This window comes from Lissotriton vulgaris, chromosome 9, assembly GCF_964263255.1.
Source record: "Lissotriton vulgaris chromosome 9, aLisVul1.2, whole genome shotgun sequence".
In the NCBI taxonomy this organism is placed as follows: Eukaryota; Metazoa; Chordata; class Amphibia; order Caudata; family Salamandridae; genus Lissotriton; species Lissotriton vulgaris.
Window position 1 is genome coordinate 75,378,224 of NC_141697.1, and position 18,125 is coordinate 75,396,348.

General features: G+C 46.6%; 1 protein-coding gene across 1 annotated transcript in view; it reads left to right on the forward strand.

The window, feature by feature from the left end:
* Positions 1 to 18,125, forward strand: part of RGS6 (regulator of G protein signaling 6) — a 1,185,454-nt gene that overhangs the window by 597,918 nt on the left and 569,411 nt on the right. The window lies entirely within an intron of this gene.

The following is an 18,125-nucleotide window of genomic DNA, read 5'->3' on the forward strand; positions in this document are numbered from 1 at the left end:
TCCCTTGCACTCCCTACCCAAATTGCACTCCACTTTAGTTACTATTTCAGATTGGATGAATCGGAATCAACTGAAGCTCAATCTGGACAAGACGGAGCTGGTCCTGACTGGCCCTTCCTCTTCCCCTTGGTCAGCCGCTTTTTGGCCTCCCACCTTTGGCCCCCCTCCTGTACCAGCGGCCTCGGCAAAGACCTTGGATATTAAAGTCAGCCGGGACCTCTCTATGCATAGCAAGATCAGCTGGGTTATTTCCTCCTGTTTTCTTTCTCTCCGAATCATCCGAAAGGTGTCCAGTTTCTTTTCTCCTGATGCCCTTAAGCTCATTATCCTGGCAATGATTCTTTCCCGTCTCGATTACGGGAACAGCCTGTACGTGGGCATTCAGGCTTACGAACTCCACCGTCTACAGGCTGTTCAGAATCAGGCCGCCCGCCTTATCCTCCAGCTCCCTAAGTCTTCCCACATTACCCCCGTTCTGAAAGCTCTTCACTGGCTTCCTGTCTCTCAGAGATCCCTCTTTAAGATGGGCTGCCTGGCCTTCATGGCTCGGGCCCGCATAGGCCCAGCCTTCATTAACTCTCTCATCCCTCCCTATACTCCCAACCGTTCCCTCCGTTCCTCTAATCAGTTCCTTTCCAATGTACCCCGGTTTCGCAGATCCAAAACTGGAGGCACCAGATTTTCTGTTTTGGGTCCCACTTTCTGGAACAGTCTCCCTCTGTCAATCAGATCAATTACCATCTACTCTCAATTCCGCAAGGCCCTAAAAACCCATCTGTTTTCTATTGCGTACTCTTGCTAAACAGTTTTGGCTTCTCCCTTTTTTCCCTCAGTTCCTACCTCAAGCGCCAGGAAGCCGTTTGGTCACAGTGCGCTTTATTAAGAACCTTTTTCATTTCATTTCATTTCATTCCTGTGATCACCTGAATGCTTCTGTGAGGGTCTGGGATATTTGCAAGCTGGGCAGTGCTCTTCAAGCACCCCGCTGCAGCTGCCAGTAGATTAATTTAGTAAGAATGTTTTGAATTAGGGTGTTGTGCTGCAAATCAGGATATTGATGCAAAGCTAGCAAAGTGGGTGGGAGCATGCTTTTTGATAATTAACTTGGTGAAGAAGAGAAGGCCATATATTATTAGGGTCAGCGCATCGGCAATGAAGCCTATAGCAGCATTGCCACTTTTTATGATGAATATGTTGCCAGTTATTTTGCCTTTCCACCATGCCTGCATTCAGGATAAGATTGTCTGTGGCATGACAGTGATCTCTGGCCAATGGTGTTTGACCTCCTGTTGTTAACTCGTATATTTCTTGTAAAAACCCCAGAGAGGGAAACATGATAATGAAACACTTTTCATTCATTATTCTGCTTTTAAAGAGCAAAATTGTATGAGCAAGAAATGTATACAGTGAGCATAAAAGAGAGAATATTCAGTTTATGTATTTATGTATGTTACAGTTTGATAGAATGTTCAGTTTGTGTGTGTGAGTTTGATAGAATGTTCAGTTTGTGTATGTTACAGTTTGGTAGAATGTTCAATTTGTGTATATTACAGTTTGATAGAATGTTCAGTTCCTGTGTGTTACAGTTTGATAGAATGTTCAGTTTGTATATGTTACAGTTTGATAGAATGTTCAGATTGTGTATGTGAGTTTGATAGAATGTTCAGTCTGTGTATGTTATAGTTTGATAGAATGTTCAGTTCCTGTGTGTTACAGTTTGATAGAATTTTCAGTTTGTATATGTTACAGTTTTATAGAATGTTCAGTTTGTGTGTGTTAGAGTTTGATAGAAGTTTCAGTTTGTGTATGTTACAGTTTATGTGTATTATTAATATTGTTATTACTACTACTTTTACTACAATTACGACCGTCTGGATTCCCTCCATTACGGTCGCTCCCCCAGCACTCTGCTCGCAAAACGGAAGCCTTCTCCTCGCTGCCTGCCTTGCCTGCCCTGATACCTGCTGCCTGCCGCCCTGTTACAGCGCATAGCTCATTTCACAGCGCTTGGTATCGTTATTGCTCGCATTGCTTTACTGTAATTAACTGCATAGCGGCTGAGCGCTTGGTATCGTTTTTGCTCGCATTACTTTATTGTCATTAACTGCATAGCGGCTGATGTGATTGTTGGTGAAGCGTTTCTTTGTCTACTTTGTATCAAGTTTACATTGACTGAAGCTCCGGCTGTGCCCCAGTTTCGATTTCTTACCGGGCGGCCATTTCAGTTTGTTTTTACTTTTACCCGTGTCTCCTCCCAGACCCCGCCTCCCAGCTGACCCTCCCACGCTCCGCCCCCTCCAAACTTCATTTATGCCTGATGTCCCAACGCGCAGCGTCCACGCGCTGCGGCCGCGCCGAAGGTGCGCCAAAGGTAAGCCCGTCTACGCCCGTCCGCGCCAAGATCGCGCCCTGCGCCAGACCCCCTGGCCCCCGTACCACCCACCCCACCCGCACTACATATGACGCCTCCACCCTCTTAGCCCTTAATCCCGGCCGCCTCCCCACCTGCGTTCAAGCCGCCCCGGGACACACCCATGGACCCTTCACATGCATTGACGGCACCAAGACCAACTCCACATCCACGAACACCGAACAGAAATCTGACACCAACCACCTTAATTGCATCCTGCTCAACACCCGCTCGGTCCACAGACACGCCATCGACCTTTGGAATTTACTAGATACCATCTCTCCGGACGTCGCCTTCCTAACAGAAACATGGATGAACGCCTCCTCGGCCCCAGACATCACCATTGCCATCCCGGAAGGATACAAGATTATTCGTAAAGACTGCACCAAGCAAACAGGAGGAGGCATCGCCATCGTCCATAAGAATTCCATCCGCATCTCAACCAGCTCAGACGTCAACCTCACTAGCGCTGAACACCTTCACCCCATCGCAAGACCTCTGCAACTCCCTCGCTTCATATTTCCACAACAAGATCGCGGACATACACAACAGCTTCAACAACCAACCAACGCACACCAAGACCGAACAACCACCCCCCACCACCACCCTCCACGCCTGGACCCCGATCAGCACCGAAGACACCATCCGCACGATGAACTCCATCCACTCCGGATCACCGACCGACCCCTGCCCTCACCACGTCTTCAACAAGGCTGACGCTGTCATCGCACCCCACCTGCGAGACATCATCAACACATCCTTCGACACCGCCACCTTCCCTGAGAGCTGGAAGCACGCCGAACTCAGCGCTCTACTCAAGAAACCCACAGCGGACCCCACCGAACTCAAGAATTACTGCCCCATCTCGCTCCTCCCGTTTCCAGCCAAAGTCATCGAGAAGACCGTCAACAAGCAGATGGCCGCCTTCCTCGAGTCGAATGGATCCCTCGACCCCTCACAGTCCGGCTTCCGAGCCAATCACAGCACCGAGACCGCCCTCATCGCCGCCACCGATGACATCCGAGCCCTGATGGACAACGGAGAAACAGCGGCCCTCATCCTCCTAGACCTCTCCGCGGCATTCGACACTGTCTGCCACCGCACCCTAGTACAGCCCCTCAGCAACGTCGGAATCCAGGACAAGGCGCTGGAATGGATCATCTCCTTCCTCGACGGAAGAACACAGAGAGTCCGCCTACCACCGTACAAGTCAGAAGCCACCGAAGTCATCTGCGGCGTCCCTCAAGGATCCTCTCTGAGCCCCACCCTCTTCAACGTCTACATGAGCCCCCTCGCGGCCATCGCACGCCAACACAACCTCAACATAATCTCCTACGCCGACGACACCCAGCTGATCCTCTCCCTGACCAACGACCCCGCCGCCGCCAGAGCCAACCTGCACGAAGGGATGAAAGAGGTAGCCGAGTGGATGACGACCAGCCGCCTGAAACTGAACTCTGACAAGACGGAGGTCCTCATCCTGGGCTCCTCACCCTCCGCCTGGGACGACTCCTGGTGGCCTCCCGCCCTGGGCACCGCACCCAAACCGACAGACCATGCACGCAACCTGGGCTTCATCCTGGACTCCTCCCTCTCCATGACCAGGCAAGTCAACAACGTTTCCTCGGCGTGCTTCAACATCCTACGCATGCTACGGAAGATCTTCTGGTGGATCCCCACCGAGACCAGGAAGACCGTCACCCAGGCCCTCATCACTAGCCGACTGGACTACGGCAACGCCCTCTACGCCGGCACCACCGCCAAGCTCCAGAAGAGACTCCAGCGGATCCAGAACGCCTCAGCCAGACTCATCCTCGACATCCCACGAACCAGCCACATCTCCGGACATCTGAGAGACCTTCACTGGCTCCCCGTCAACAAAAGAATCACCTTCCGCCTCCTCACCCACGCACACAAAGCCCTACACGACCAAGGCCCGAGCTACCTCAACAGCCGAATCAACTTCTACGCTCCCAAACGCCACCTCCGATCAGCCAACCACGCCCTCGCCGCCGTCCCCCGCATCCGAAGAGCGACTACAGGAGGAAGGTCCTTCTCCTACCTGGCCGCCAAGACCTGGAACTCCCTCCCGACCGACCTGCGCCTGACCCAAGACCACCTCTCCTTCAGGAAGAAGCTGAAGACCTGGCTGTTCGAGCAGTAGCGGCCCCCCCACCCCCAGCGCCTTGAGACCCTACGGGTATGTAGTGCGCTTTATAAATGTCATTGATTGATTGATTGATTGACTTCCAGATCCACACTGACCCCAAGACCACTCTCAGAGGTACCCTCCTCTACAGGCCACCAGGACCCCGTGCACAATTCAGTGAAGTCATCACTGACTTTATCACCCCTCACACCCTCCCCTCCGAGGACTACATTCTACTGGGAGACCTCAATTTTCATTTAGAAAAGAGCAACGACAGCAACACCACCACCTTACTGGACAACCTCGCCAACCTTGGACTCAAACAACTTGTTAACACCCCCACTCATCACGCAGGCCACACACTCGACCCCATTTTCCCCTCCAGCAAACATATCTCCTTCAGTCACACCACAGCTCTCCAATGGACGGACCACAGCTGCGTCCACTTTGTTTACAAAAAGGCCACAACCCACAACCATCCTCAACCCACTCTACGAAGAAACTGGAACAAAATCACCATCGACCAGATCTCCTCCTCGATTCTTCAAAAGCCCCCTGCCCACTCTTCGAACCCCAACCAAGCAGCCATTAACTTCACTCAATGACTAACCAACAGCGCCGACAACCTAGCACCTCTGAAAAAACGTCAAAACAAACCAGACCGCAAAAACGCTCCCTGGTTCAACGATGATCTTAAGAAATCCAAGAAACTCTGTCGCTCCCTCGAGAAGGCCTGGAAAAAAGACCCGAACACCAGCACCAAGGACGCCTTCAAAAACGCCACCCGCACACACCACCATCTGATCCGGACTGCCAAGAAAGCTGCACTTAAAGACCGACTAGACAACAACGCCCACAACAGCAAGGAACTATTCAACATCGTCAAAGAGTTTACCAACCCCTCTGCCAACTCCAACGACATCACTCCCTCCCAAACCCTTTGCGACTCCCTAGCCTCGTTCTTCCACGACAAAATCGCAGACATCCACAACAGCTTCGACAACCAACCCAGAGACCAACCCTCACAACCTTCTGCCCTACCCTCACCCCCCTCGAACATCCTCAACGACTGGATTCCTATCTCCACCGAGGACACCATCCGCCTGATGAACACCATTCACTCTGGCTCCCCTACAGACCCATGCCCTCACCACATCTTCAACAAAGTAGACTCCATCATAGCACCTCACCTCCGGAACGTCATCAACTGCTCCTTCAACTCCGCCACCTTCCCGGAAAGCTGGAAACACGCCGAACTCAGCGCCCTCCTGAAAAAACCCACAGCTGACCCCACCGAACTCAAAAACTACCGCCCCATCTCGCTACTACCTTTCCCGACCAAAGTCATCGAGAAAGCTGTCAACACCCAGCTCGCCTCCTTCCTCGAAACCAACAAATCCCTCGACTCCTCACAGTCCGGCTTCCGAGCCAAACACAGCACTGAGACCGCCCTCATCGCAGCTACAGACGACATTCGTACTCTACTGGACAATGGAGACACAGTCGCCCTCATCCTCCTTGACCTCTCCGCAGCCTTCGACACAGTCTGTCATAGCACCCTCCTACAACGCCTCAGAAACATCGGAATCCAAGGAAAAGCACTGGAATGGATCTCCTCGTTCCTTGCCGGAAGAACTCAAAGAGTCCGCCTCCCACCATTCAAGTCAGAGGCCACTGAAGTCACTTGCGGAGTTCCACAAGGATCCTCACTCAGCCCCACCCTCTTCAACGTATACATGAGCCCCCTTGCGACCATCGCACGCCAACACAACCTCAACATCATCTCCTACGCTGATGACACTCAACTGATCCTCTCACTCACCAAAGACCCGTCCACCGCCAAAACCAACCTACATGAAGGAATGAAAGAAGTTGCAGAGTGGATGAAGCTCAGCTGTCTGAAACTGAACTCAGACAAAACAGAAGTCCTTATCTTAGGTACCTCTCCCTCCGCCTGGGACGACTCTTGGTGGCCAGAGGCCCTTGGAAAAGCACCCATCCCGACGGACCACGCACGGAACCTAGGAGTCATCCTGGACTCCTCTCTCTCGATGAACAGACAAGTCAACGCCGTTTCATCATCTTGCTTCAACATTCTTCGCATGCTCAAAAAAACATTTCGCTGGATCCCAACCGAAACCAGAAAAATGGTCACCCACGCACTGGTCACGAGTCGCCTAGACTACGGGAACACCCTGTACGCCGGCACCACCGCAAAACTTCAGAAAAAACTCCAACGCATCCAGAACGCATCAGCCAGACTCATACTAGACATCCCGCGCAACGACCACATATCTGGTCACCTGAAAGACCTCCACTGGCTCCCCGTCAATAAGAGGATAACATTCCGCCTCTTAACCCACGCACACAAAGCACTCTACGAACTTGGACCCGAATGCCTCAACACTCGACTTTCCCTCTACACCCCCCTCCGCCAGCTTCGCTCCTCCAACCAAGCCCTTGCCACTGTACCTCGCATCAACAAGACCAATATGGGAGGAAGATTCTTCTCCTACCTGGCAGCTAAAACCTGGAACTCACTTCCCACTCACCTTCGCCTCACTCAGAACCATCTAGCATTCAGAAAGCAACTGAAAACCTGGATATTCGACATGTAATTCCCCACCCCATCAAGCGCCTTGAGACCCTCTGGGTATGTAGTGCGCTATATAAATTATTTGATTTGATTTGATTTGATTTGACTACTTTTACTATTATTATTTGTTCCAATTGCTATCATTGACAATTCTACTACTAATATTAATATTAATAAACAGTAAACTTATCAAAAGTAATAATAATAATAACAATAACAACAACAAGAATAATAATAATAAAAATAATAGGAATTACTATCTGAATATTCTGATAGCCCTCATGACAGACTGACAGAGGTGTTCAGTGAGCGCTTTTTAATTTATTTATTGTCCACTAAAGTTTGTCATGGAAAGAGTTTCATGTAATATGATGTAATTTGATGTTACAAGGCAACTGTTCTTGGCTTAGGAGAGTGGTAAGACTATTCCATGTCAACAGAACCTCTTCGTAAACTGGCCTCCTACTGGTTCTCTTTCTTTTAATTGTTTGCAAGAATAATTCAGTGTTCACGTCATGCATATCAAACTCACCATACTATTGTTAAAGGTAGCTGTAGCGTGTCTTGCACCCAGCAATAGTGCTTAAGTGAACTGATCCAGATTTCGAAGAAACATACTCCAGAAACAGTTAATCTGGTGAACATACCCTTTCTGCAAAACCAAAATGTGTGTGCCAGGTTAATTTGCTGTATTTCATAAATTGAATATAAACATAAACCATGGTTTTATGGGATCTAAAGTGGAACATTTAAATCAACCTGGTTGATGATGTTTTATGGATATTTGGAAAAAAGTGCTTCTGTTAGATAAAAAAAAGTAGAGAGCTAAGGGAGAATTTTAGGAACGTGAGACACCATATGGCAAACCAAGTGTCAAGGATGGGAGAACAAGAAGCCATGTGCCTACAGTACAGTCAAGAAGTATGATGGTCTTTGCAATACTTTTTTTCTATGGGGGTGTTTTTTGTCCCCACACTTCCTTTCTCTTATGCCCTTTGCCCCAGGAGTCCTCTTTCATCTCCACTGTTTTAAGCTTGATTCCAGCGCCCTTCCATCATTAGCCAGCACTTCCGAATCCTCTTCCAGGGCTTGTTTTTTTTCTTTCTTTTTTGTTCAATATCTTATTTAAAAAAAAAGATTATATATATATGAGTTCAAACAATTATAAGAAAATGCATTACAACAGAGCATATTGATCAATAAATAAGTGAAAATTTAGTAAATACATTTTGAAAGATAGAGTTCATATTAGAAAAATAATGACGTCACAAGAAGTACAGGATCAATATATTATAAATAGCATATGATATAGTTTGAATATCATAGAGCCTGGGTAAGCGAAACCAAAAAATCAATAGCTCCTACTAGATTGATACCAAAAATTAGTTGTATTGCTCAGAAGCGAAAAGTACCAAAATTAAAGAAAGAAGAGAAAAAGAAAAGATAGAAAAAGGTAAATAAGAAAGAACAAGGAAAGAAAGGACGATAAAGAGGACGAGAGATAGATATAGATGGGGACAACTGCTACAGTGAGGAAAATAAATTAAGAAATAGAGACAAAAGGATATTGGGCTACCAACCTTTGAGAAGACAAATTCATATATTTATCCAGTGAACTCCAAATAGTATTAGAAATGGAAGGAGTACAATGCTTCTCTTCAACAGAAGTATGAGCCCCACGAAGATATGATACCCATGCCCACAAAGTATGATAAGACAAGAGATTAACGGATTTCCACTCAATTAAAATAATTTTGACAGCAATTGATATAAGGAGACCTAATAGCTGCATATCCGTATCATCCAGGGATAAAGGAGTCAATGCAGCCCATTGTCCCAATAAGATCATAGATAATGAGAGCTCCAATGGAATATCAAAGATTAGTGATAAATGTTTCTGAACTCAATCCCAAAAGGATTGTAGTAACAAGCATTCAAAAAACATATGTTGGTGAGTGTCTGAGACCAAATTGCAATACCGACAAAGATCATTATCCCTAAGCTTCAACTTGCGTAAGTGAGCAGGGGCAGCGCTTGTTTTTAAATATAACTCCTTTCCACTATAGTGACAAAAATTACAAAGAGAGTGACACACAGGCCAGTGCACTAAGAGAAACTGCCTTTTTGGTATTCTGCTATTGGGCTGATGTCACATTGACCCTGGGTCTGTTTACCACCTGTGCATATAACTACTCCCCAGCTTCTACCAGGTTTGAGGTTTCTTCATATTTGAATTGCGTCATATTAGGTTTATGACCTGCTAGATTAATCACAATTGTTTCCATAATTTGGGGTTTATACATTTCTTGGAAAGTCAAGACATGATAGCAAGAGGCATGCAATTCAAGCTCGCCATGCATTTTAAATTCAAAGACTCCGAATATTTGTGAGGATTTCTCTGCAATATGACATCTTTACTTAGTGATATATTAGCTAAGTTTTCTTCGGTTCACGTCCTCTCAAAATATGTTAAGCCCCAAAAAATGCCTATTACATCATTTTTTATAAACCTAGTTAGTAGCGCATTTAGTACAGATTGATTCCTTGAAAGGGAGAGTCTGCCTGAAATGTGATTATACCCATAGACTTCAATGGAGCTCACTCTACAGGGGTTTGAACAAATAGAAAACTCCTAGTTTGAAAATTTGACTCATGATAGGTTGTATTGAAGGATCCCTGCCTTGACACTTGCAACCAAGCTGTGTGAGTTTCTGATGAGTTGCTCCAAAACCTCCACCAGAATCCTGTCTTTTGTTTGATATGTTATGTGATTGAAAATTCTGGTTCCACTTTTGGCGCAGGTGAAACCAAAGATCTAAAATGCTGCCTTTTAGAGGAGGATGAGGTAGGACCACTAGCTCGCGGCACACTGCTGCACTGAGAGTGATGCTGTTTTGCAGTCTGAAGCCTGCTCTCATCACTGCCTCAAGAGTATTTTGAACATTACACCCATGGATATGGATGTGGCATGCCATCAGCCAGTTTCTAAATACAAGGAATCTTGCCCCTTTGACGTTTATATAAAATTCAAAGAGCCTCATATGGCATTCTTCCCTCATACATGTCTCCTCTGCCTCACATCGTTGGATTCTGTCACATCTGATTTTATATTACGCAGATGATACTCAACTACATCTTGGAAGGCATAATGATTCTAGAGACCAACAAGAAATCAAGCCTTGGCTGGTGAACATCTAATCTTTTGGGAACCAAATCAATTTTGTCTTAGAGCATCTAAAGCAGAGTTCTTGCTCACAGTTCCTCCTGCTCCTAGTACTTGGGACCACCTTCTCAACCTTCTGTCAATGTTCAAAAGCTTGGATTCCTGTTTGGTTCCAAATAATTTGTTTAACCCTAGAGTTAACAATATGGTCAAAGTGTTTGTTTATCACTTGCATTTGCTCTGTGGCATCTCCTTCTTCTCCCTCATGTAATGGATGACTCTTGTATTCACAGTGGCGAGGTCCAGGGTGAATTGCTGAAATCCTGTCTTCAAAACCACCACGCCTCACCCTTAACATGGGCAAATCTGACTATATCGGTCAGCACTGTGAGCTTTACTCTTTATGCCCATGTAACAGTCAACAGAACTCAAAATGATTGCATTGTCCGGAATGTTGGGCATAGTATTTCTCCAGCCCACCTGATCAATATTATCCAGAACTACTGACCTCCAAGACACCAAAGACTGGCATCCCTGAAAGTGCTGGCTATTGAACGTGCGGGAATGCAAGTGCCTCTGAGGAAGATCTCAGGGTTCCATCCTTTGGAACGTCCTCCCGCTCCACCTCTAATTTAAAACATATTTCTCAAAGTTCAGAAAATGACTGAATGGTAAATGGTCTCTTGAGGCATTTGGTCAAGAGTGGCTGGTAGGATATAACAGTAAAGAAGTGATGGTTGTGTGTGCAACAATTACAGCTTCTATGCTTCAAAGTATTACATTGAATTATGTACAAATATGAGATGAGACTCCCCAACTACATTAATATAAAGATAGTGCAAGTCACCAAGGAGGTCCGTGACCACATAAAAGAGACTATAGTTCTCGTCAGCCCCTCCTGCCATGGTTTATATGGGTCTGGTTTTCTATTTCTCCAGGTGCCAGAGTACAAGTGTACACCCACATAGGTTACTAATATGATACCTAAAGGGCTTACTTGAGTTTGGAGGGTTGAGGGCTTTGCCTCATGCATGGTGAAATATCTTATTTATTAAACTTGCCGTTCCCCCCTCTGCTTGCTCCACTGTTGCAACCCTTACCTGATAGCCCGAATGCCATTGGGCGGTTGGTCAAGGGACAGTCAAATGGTATGCCCTATTGAGAGTGGACGTTCTGAAATATTGTTTTCATGTTTGGGGCTGCCAGGGAAAGCCTGGTGTCCCCAAACAGAAAATATGAGTAATGACCTCCAATGGCTGGGGAAACCTCCCAGCACGTCATTATGTTTTATAAACAAAAAACTTTTCTGGGAACCAGATTATTGAGAAGGTAAGTGCATAGGGGTAAGTATAGATTTGCTATTCTCAACTTCACATCTGTGTACCCTGATAGTGCAAGGTACACATAGGTGGATATAAATAAAGTAAACCTATAATTAGCTGCATAAGCTTTCCTTCACAATATTTTTCCGCTCTAGTAACCTGATATTCTGCCGTCGATTTTAAGGTGGTATACCACTTTCATAAAAACACAAGTAAATGGGCCACGCTCTATCGGGCCATAATCTCAAACTGCATTGTGGTTTCAAAAGACAACCAGCAAGGGATAAGAGGAGTCCTAATGGCTTTTCCCTAATAATTGCTGTATTACCTTGATTCATTGCTGTTACGATATTATGTTTTAACCAGTGCTTAACTTGAGCTGGTGCTGTCCGGGTGCTCAGTACTGGCACTTAATTGTCAGCACCGGCACTTATGACAGTCTGCCATAAGGTGGTGCTGTCTGTCTAATTTTGAAATGAACACACCAATACTCGTTTATTAATTCAATATACATTAAAAAGTACTAATACCTGCCGCTCAAGCCATTCTTATAGTGTTCAGCGATTGGAATAGTCTGAATTGTCACACTTTGTCATTGGCAGCACTGACAGGGGCAATGTGTAGTGCAAGCTGTGGTGGACTCCAGATGAGAGTCCTGGCACTTTTTCTTTACAAACTAACCACTACCTACGTTGCTAAGTGCTATCTGAAGCTCAGTAAATATTATGAAAATCATCTAAGTAAAGCAAATATAAAAAGTAAAGTCACTTGCATGTGAAGTGGCAGTGCGTTAAAGTGTCTCTTGTAAGACTCATTGTGGTAATGCACCGGAAGCGGTTGTGTGCAGTTTCTGTCTTATTTGTTACCTATATTGACAGTCCCTAGGCAACTAGCGAGGATACTGTGGACTATAGAAGTATGTCTGTTGCTGTTATCAGGGCCGGCTCTAGGGCGGTGGATCAGTGTCATCACACCGGGCGCTGACTTGGGGTGGGGAAGCCATGGTCATCGTTTTTAAAAACACCTGATCCTGTGTACATTGTCCCAGCAATTTCCCCGCATCAATTAAAATGACAACCCCGGTGATTATTGTTCATCCTGGAGAGAGACCGGTGCTTTGTCTAGTGAAAGTTTGGATTCATCATAGTGCAGAGGGTTAATATGCCAGCTGCAAAGAATGTGTCCCATTCACACAAAGTGCATATAATAGAAATAGATCAATGGGTTACCGCTTTGGTCAGAGATCCTTTTGTTATTTGCAGTTTATACGTTAAAATCCTGATAGTGAGCTATTAACTGCCATCAAAGAGCTGCATGCAAACTGTAAGGGACTTATTAGAGCTATATGTTTTTTGCTAGTCTTTCATTCACCTAATTGTCCAAAAATGATTCATTTGGGTAGAAATCAATTCTTATTAATAAAGACCCCTAATAATGGTGTTCCGTTTTAAATTCTGAATTTTTGCTTTTCCAGTCCAATCTCTCTTAAACAATACTCCCTACCAGTATGGATGAAATGTGCCTTCTACTCCTTGTAGGCCTCCGTCTAATGTAACATTTCCTATATACTGATTTGCATACCGAGGATTGATTGTCTCTGTGCAATGCGTGTGTGATGTAAAGTGTTCTGACATCTTAAACTGGTATGTGTGGCGCTATAAAAGGAAATTAATCTAAGAGACAGTGGTTATGGAGACTGGAGGGGCACTGTTAAAGGGTGGTAGTGAGGGAATCCGTGGCGGAGGTGGTCATTGGGACAGGGGAGCCAATAAACATTGTCGCACTGGACGCCACTAGTTCTAACGCCAGCCCTGGCTGTTATTTATATTACTAGCCAATCCGTTCATTTTTTTAATTTAGTTTCTGACACCACTGTCCCACAAAATAAATACACACTCAAGAAAAGAACAAAATAATATTTATTAATTGTACCTCATCATGATAAAACATCCTCAGAGAGACAATTAAAAAAAGCCCCTCCCCCCACCATAATCATGCAGCTTATGATTCTGGTTGCTCTGAGGTTTTTTTGGCAGTTGCAGGCCCTGCGATGAGCACAATTTTCTCCTCTAGGTTTCTGCTCTTGGACAAATGTTGGCTTAAGGTCCAGATTAGCAAAGACAGTCAGAAATGTGCCCCCCCCTTGTGTTACTCCTGGGTCTGGTGCAAACTTAGGGGCCGATCAGGATCGCGGACGGACTTGCGTCCGTCCGCGACCCCAGAGCAGGAGGGAACCTCCGCATGGCATGCGGAGTTCCCTCCTGTGCAATTAGGATGTGACCGCCACCCTGGCGGTCACATCCTCTATTTTTAACATTGCGGCAGTTGCAGCTTCAAGCTGCACCCGCGGCAATGTTCAAAATGCACGCATTGCTTTTGCATGCAGAAAGAGGCAGGCACCGTGCGGTGCCTGACGCTTTCTGCATGCAAATGCAGGGGGGTACCATAGGTACCCCCATGTGCACCCCCCACCCCCCCTTCACCTAGGGGGCCCGCAACGGGCCCCCGCAGTGAAGTTCCGTATGCTTTTCCACGGCGGGAAACGCGCCGCGGAAAAGCATAATTCACTGCCCATCCTAATATGGTGGACGGTGTCTGAGAGACACCGTCACCATATTAGAGCTTTTCCGCCGCGGTTGTAAGCCAACCGCGGCGGAAAAGCTGCGGACGGAAACCAGGACCCACCAGCCATCCTAATGTGGCGGTGGGTCCTTGGTCAGTCCGCTGCGTTTTTTCCGCATCCTCGGGGCCGGCGGTGGCTTCCGCCGGCCCCGAGGATGCGGAAAAACCGCTATCCTGATCGGCCCCTTAGTTTTCTTCGAATTCAGAAAGTAGTGTTTCTGGGAAGTTGTGACTGTTGCAGCTTACCATCAGCACTTTTACACCTGCATATTTATCCAATGTGGCAAATGTGAAGAAATGTAACAATTTTCCTTCTGGTACAGAACATATTTTCCTCTGGAAAAATCACTTAATTTGCACCCTCATCAATTTTGAGGAAGGCCCCTCTCTTTTCAGAACATGAAAATTGGTTTACTCCTCACCTTGTCGGCAGTACAGTGGAAAACTGTTTTCACAATGGGAACCTACCTACAAAAGGTCTGGAAGTTTGAGAGAGTTCCCCTTCCTTGTCCCGAAATGTACACCTTGGATAGTCCGCTACCTGCCCTTTTTGCAAGATTTAGTCACACTTACAATTTTCTGTTTCCTGATGTAATTTTACATGAGATTAAATCCATTTCCAGGTGCAACTCCACATTCAGTGAATCACAAACTTGAATTTGTACTTATAAATGATGCAATGTGTTCCCCTTGGGAGTGTAAACGTATTGTGAATCAGACCCACTTCTTTTTCCATCATTACTGGGGAAGAAAGGACTGAACTCTGTACCTCTCCCCAGTTGAATGTATACTTTCTTGGTAGTCTCAGTGGCTCTAATCGAATTGATTTAAATGTAATTTACTATTCTCGCCTGTTTGAAGGCTGATGAATGAGTCGAGGTCCCCATATTAACAAAACACATTTGCAATAAAATGTTGAGTAATAGAACCACTTGGTGAAAACGATGCTGTGTGTTGCTTTAATATGGGAATCCCACAGGAGTGTCCCAGTGAAAACCCACACAGTGCCTTCATGATCAGGTGCAGTGCTAAGACAGACAGACTTTCGGGGCACTTCTTTTTTATTTTTTAGAGTTTTATATAGCGCGAACTATGCCCGAGACATCGGGTATCAGAGCGCTTTACATAGCACCAGTTTCGTTACATGAGGACACATTTATTTTTGTTAGGCACGGGGAGATTAAGTGATTTGCCCAGAGTCACAGGATGGTGAGCGTCGTTGCCGAGACTCGAACCCGGTTCTTACAGCTCCCTGCGGCTCACAAATGGAATAGAAAGAGGTACCTAGATCTGGTAGCCCGGGGGAACAATTGTCCCCCATCTGCTTCTGTAGGCAACCCTCCAGCACCCATAAAACTTTCTGCAATGCCTGTGATTTAAACAATCTGCATTTAGCTGTCCTTAGGCTTCTCAGCTGGGTTGTTGTCCCAGTAATCAGATGGCGTCAGCACAAGGTCAACAGTTGAACGTTCTGTGATGTCACTTCCTGTGCGCCAGCAGGGGCTCAACGTGTGGTGATGTCACTTTAAGTTCTCTATCTGTTTTTATCATCTGAGGATAGAGCTTTGATGAAGTTGTGCTGGGAAGGAGTTGTCCAGCTTTTAAAACAAGCACTGGCAACAGTTACGGATTACCAAATAGACAAAGTAGGCAGGGGCATATGGGCCCCACTCCTTTTAGGGGCCCAGTGACAACGGATCAAAATAATATTGGTTTGATCTTGAAAAAATCTAACTTTTTAAAATTGTTTCCAATTAATTTTGGTTTAATAACATTAATAATTGTTAATGTTTAGTTTTGTGTGATAAACTTGGTTTGTGAAATGAAATACCAGCATTTGTAAAGCGCACAGCTACCTCCAGAGTGGTGTCCCGGCGCTGGGGACCGTCGGGAAGATTAAGCGAGCTATTGTCCAGAGTCACATGGTGCTGTGCTAACCTGCCTCCGGCACCGGGGATCGAACGGTAAACCCATGGTCCAGAGTCAGGCACCCTCGCCGCTGCGCCACACCTCTTCCACAAATCGTTGGTTGGTAAAATAAAAAACGTATTTGTAGATAATTTGAGAGGGGGGCCTCAAAAGTTTGACTTCCTAGGGGGCCTCCACAGGGTTTAATCCAGCACTGACTGGTAAGTCAAGCAGAGAGCAGTACAGGCTTTCGTCATCCGTGGAACAGGCAGTGGTCATAGCATCAGGGTATCTAATGATAGATTAATCTACAGGTAGAGCTGGATGATATACAATGGGGGACGGTACCCTCTCATTGGTGCGAAGGGACCAGTACGTGCATCTGATGAGACTTGTGTGGCTGAGACGTACTTCTGTGATCCTGTGGCCTTTTCTGGACACCTCCTCCCCACCCCAGGCTGCTTGCCAGGAGCCCCTGCCTCTGAGTCTGGCACAGTGCCACACAAGACCTCCATCAGCTACCCACACATTGCAATACTTCAGGCATGTCATGGATGGGTGGGATCCTGCCCGGGCAGATGTGCTGCTGAGAAGATGTAAATGTAAATTGATACTTGTATAGCGCACTACTCACCCGCAAGGGTCTCAAGGTGCTTGTACGAATACCGCTGTGGAACCCATCCTGGCTTTCCCTGTGAGGCGTCCACTCCTGGGCACCCCCAAGGTGGAGGCCAGGCATCCTTAGCTTTGTGGGGGCCATTGTGGAGATTAAGCAAGCTATTGCCCAGAGTTGCAGAGTGGGACTCCATGATTGGAATAGACACAGAGGCGAGAATTATCAGGTCCGTGGAATTTTGAGCCCAAGACCCGCCGAGGTGGGGAATTGAACCCTGGTCCCAGGATAGACCTCTGCATCAGGGTCTGCCACTCCAACCATTGATGAGACACAGTGAGATGTGGGAGCCATGAGGTTGTGGGAAATATGGAAGTGTTAGGTGAAGCAGGCAGCAGAGCATGACAGGACAGAAGGGAGCTGTGTGCAGAAGCTCAGACTGAAGGGGGAGCTGGACGCAGAGAGGCTTGGGTAAAGGCATAGGATGGTTTGCCAGGGAAGCACCTGGTGCTGGGGGGAAAGAAGGTGGGAGAGGGAGGTGGCAGATGATGTGCTAATGGTTAGTACAGGAGCTCGAACAAAGAGCACTGTCCACTGAAGGCTTCGGGAAAGTGGGGGGCAGGCGAAGCACATTGTTTTAGCTGAACTCCAGGGCCACGGACCCATGGACACTATGGGCCCAATTCACAAAGTTACAAGTTCGGAGTTGCTGCTTTTGTGGCAGAGTCCTCGCACTTAGGGCAGATGGCCGCCAGGTGCAGTGGAATCTTGGGACTGCAGTTGTCAATGCATAGATTCCGCCACAAGTGCGGTGATTCCGTACTCGTAACTTTACTACACGTAAGATACTTCCATGATCGGGCCCACAGTTGCTGCACAATACTATGACCTGTGCAGTCAGGCGAGAAAATGTATGAAAATCTAGGGCTCACAACCAGATACAGCTCCTTCTTACTTCCAAGAGTAACTGAAGCAACACATTGACTAGAGAGCAAACATCATGTGGTAGCAGCCTCCTGCTAGTACCACATGGAGCACGTATGCTGGAACTGACCCAGATTGGATGGATGTACACACCCTAAAGTTGCACTCATATTGACATTCTGTTGTCACCATGCGGAGTTTGTGCTCAACATTAAAAACTACTGTAGGAATTGATAACTCAGAAACTACACCACCTGTGTGCTGTCACCAGACAGTTGGCACTCAGCTGGTAAAGCCCAATGTTTGAACAGGTACTTCCAAAACTAGTCCACTGTTGTATACCAGCACATTGGAACGTTATCATTTACTACAATGCTACATCAGCTGACCTGCTTTGATTTGAAGTTGTTACAAACGC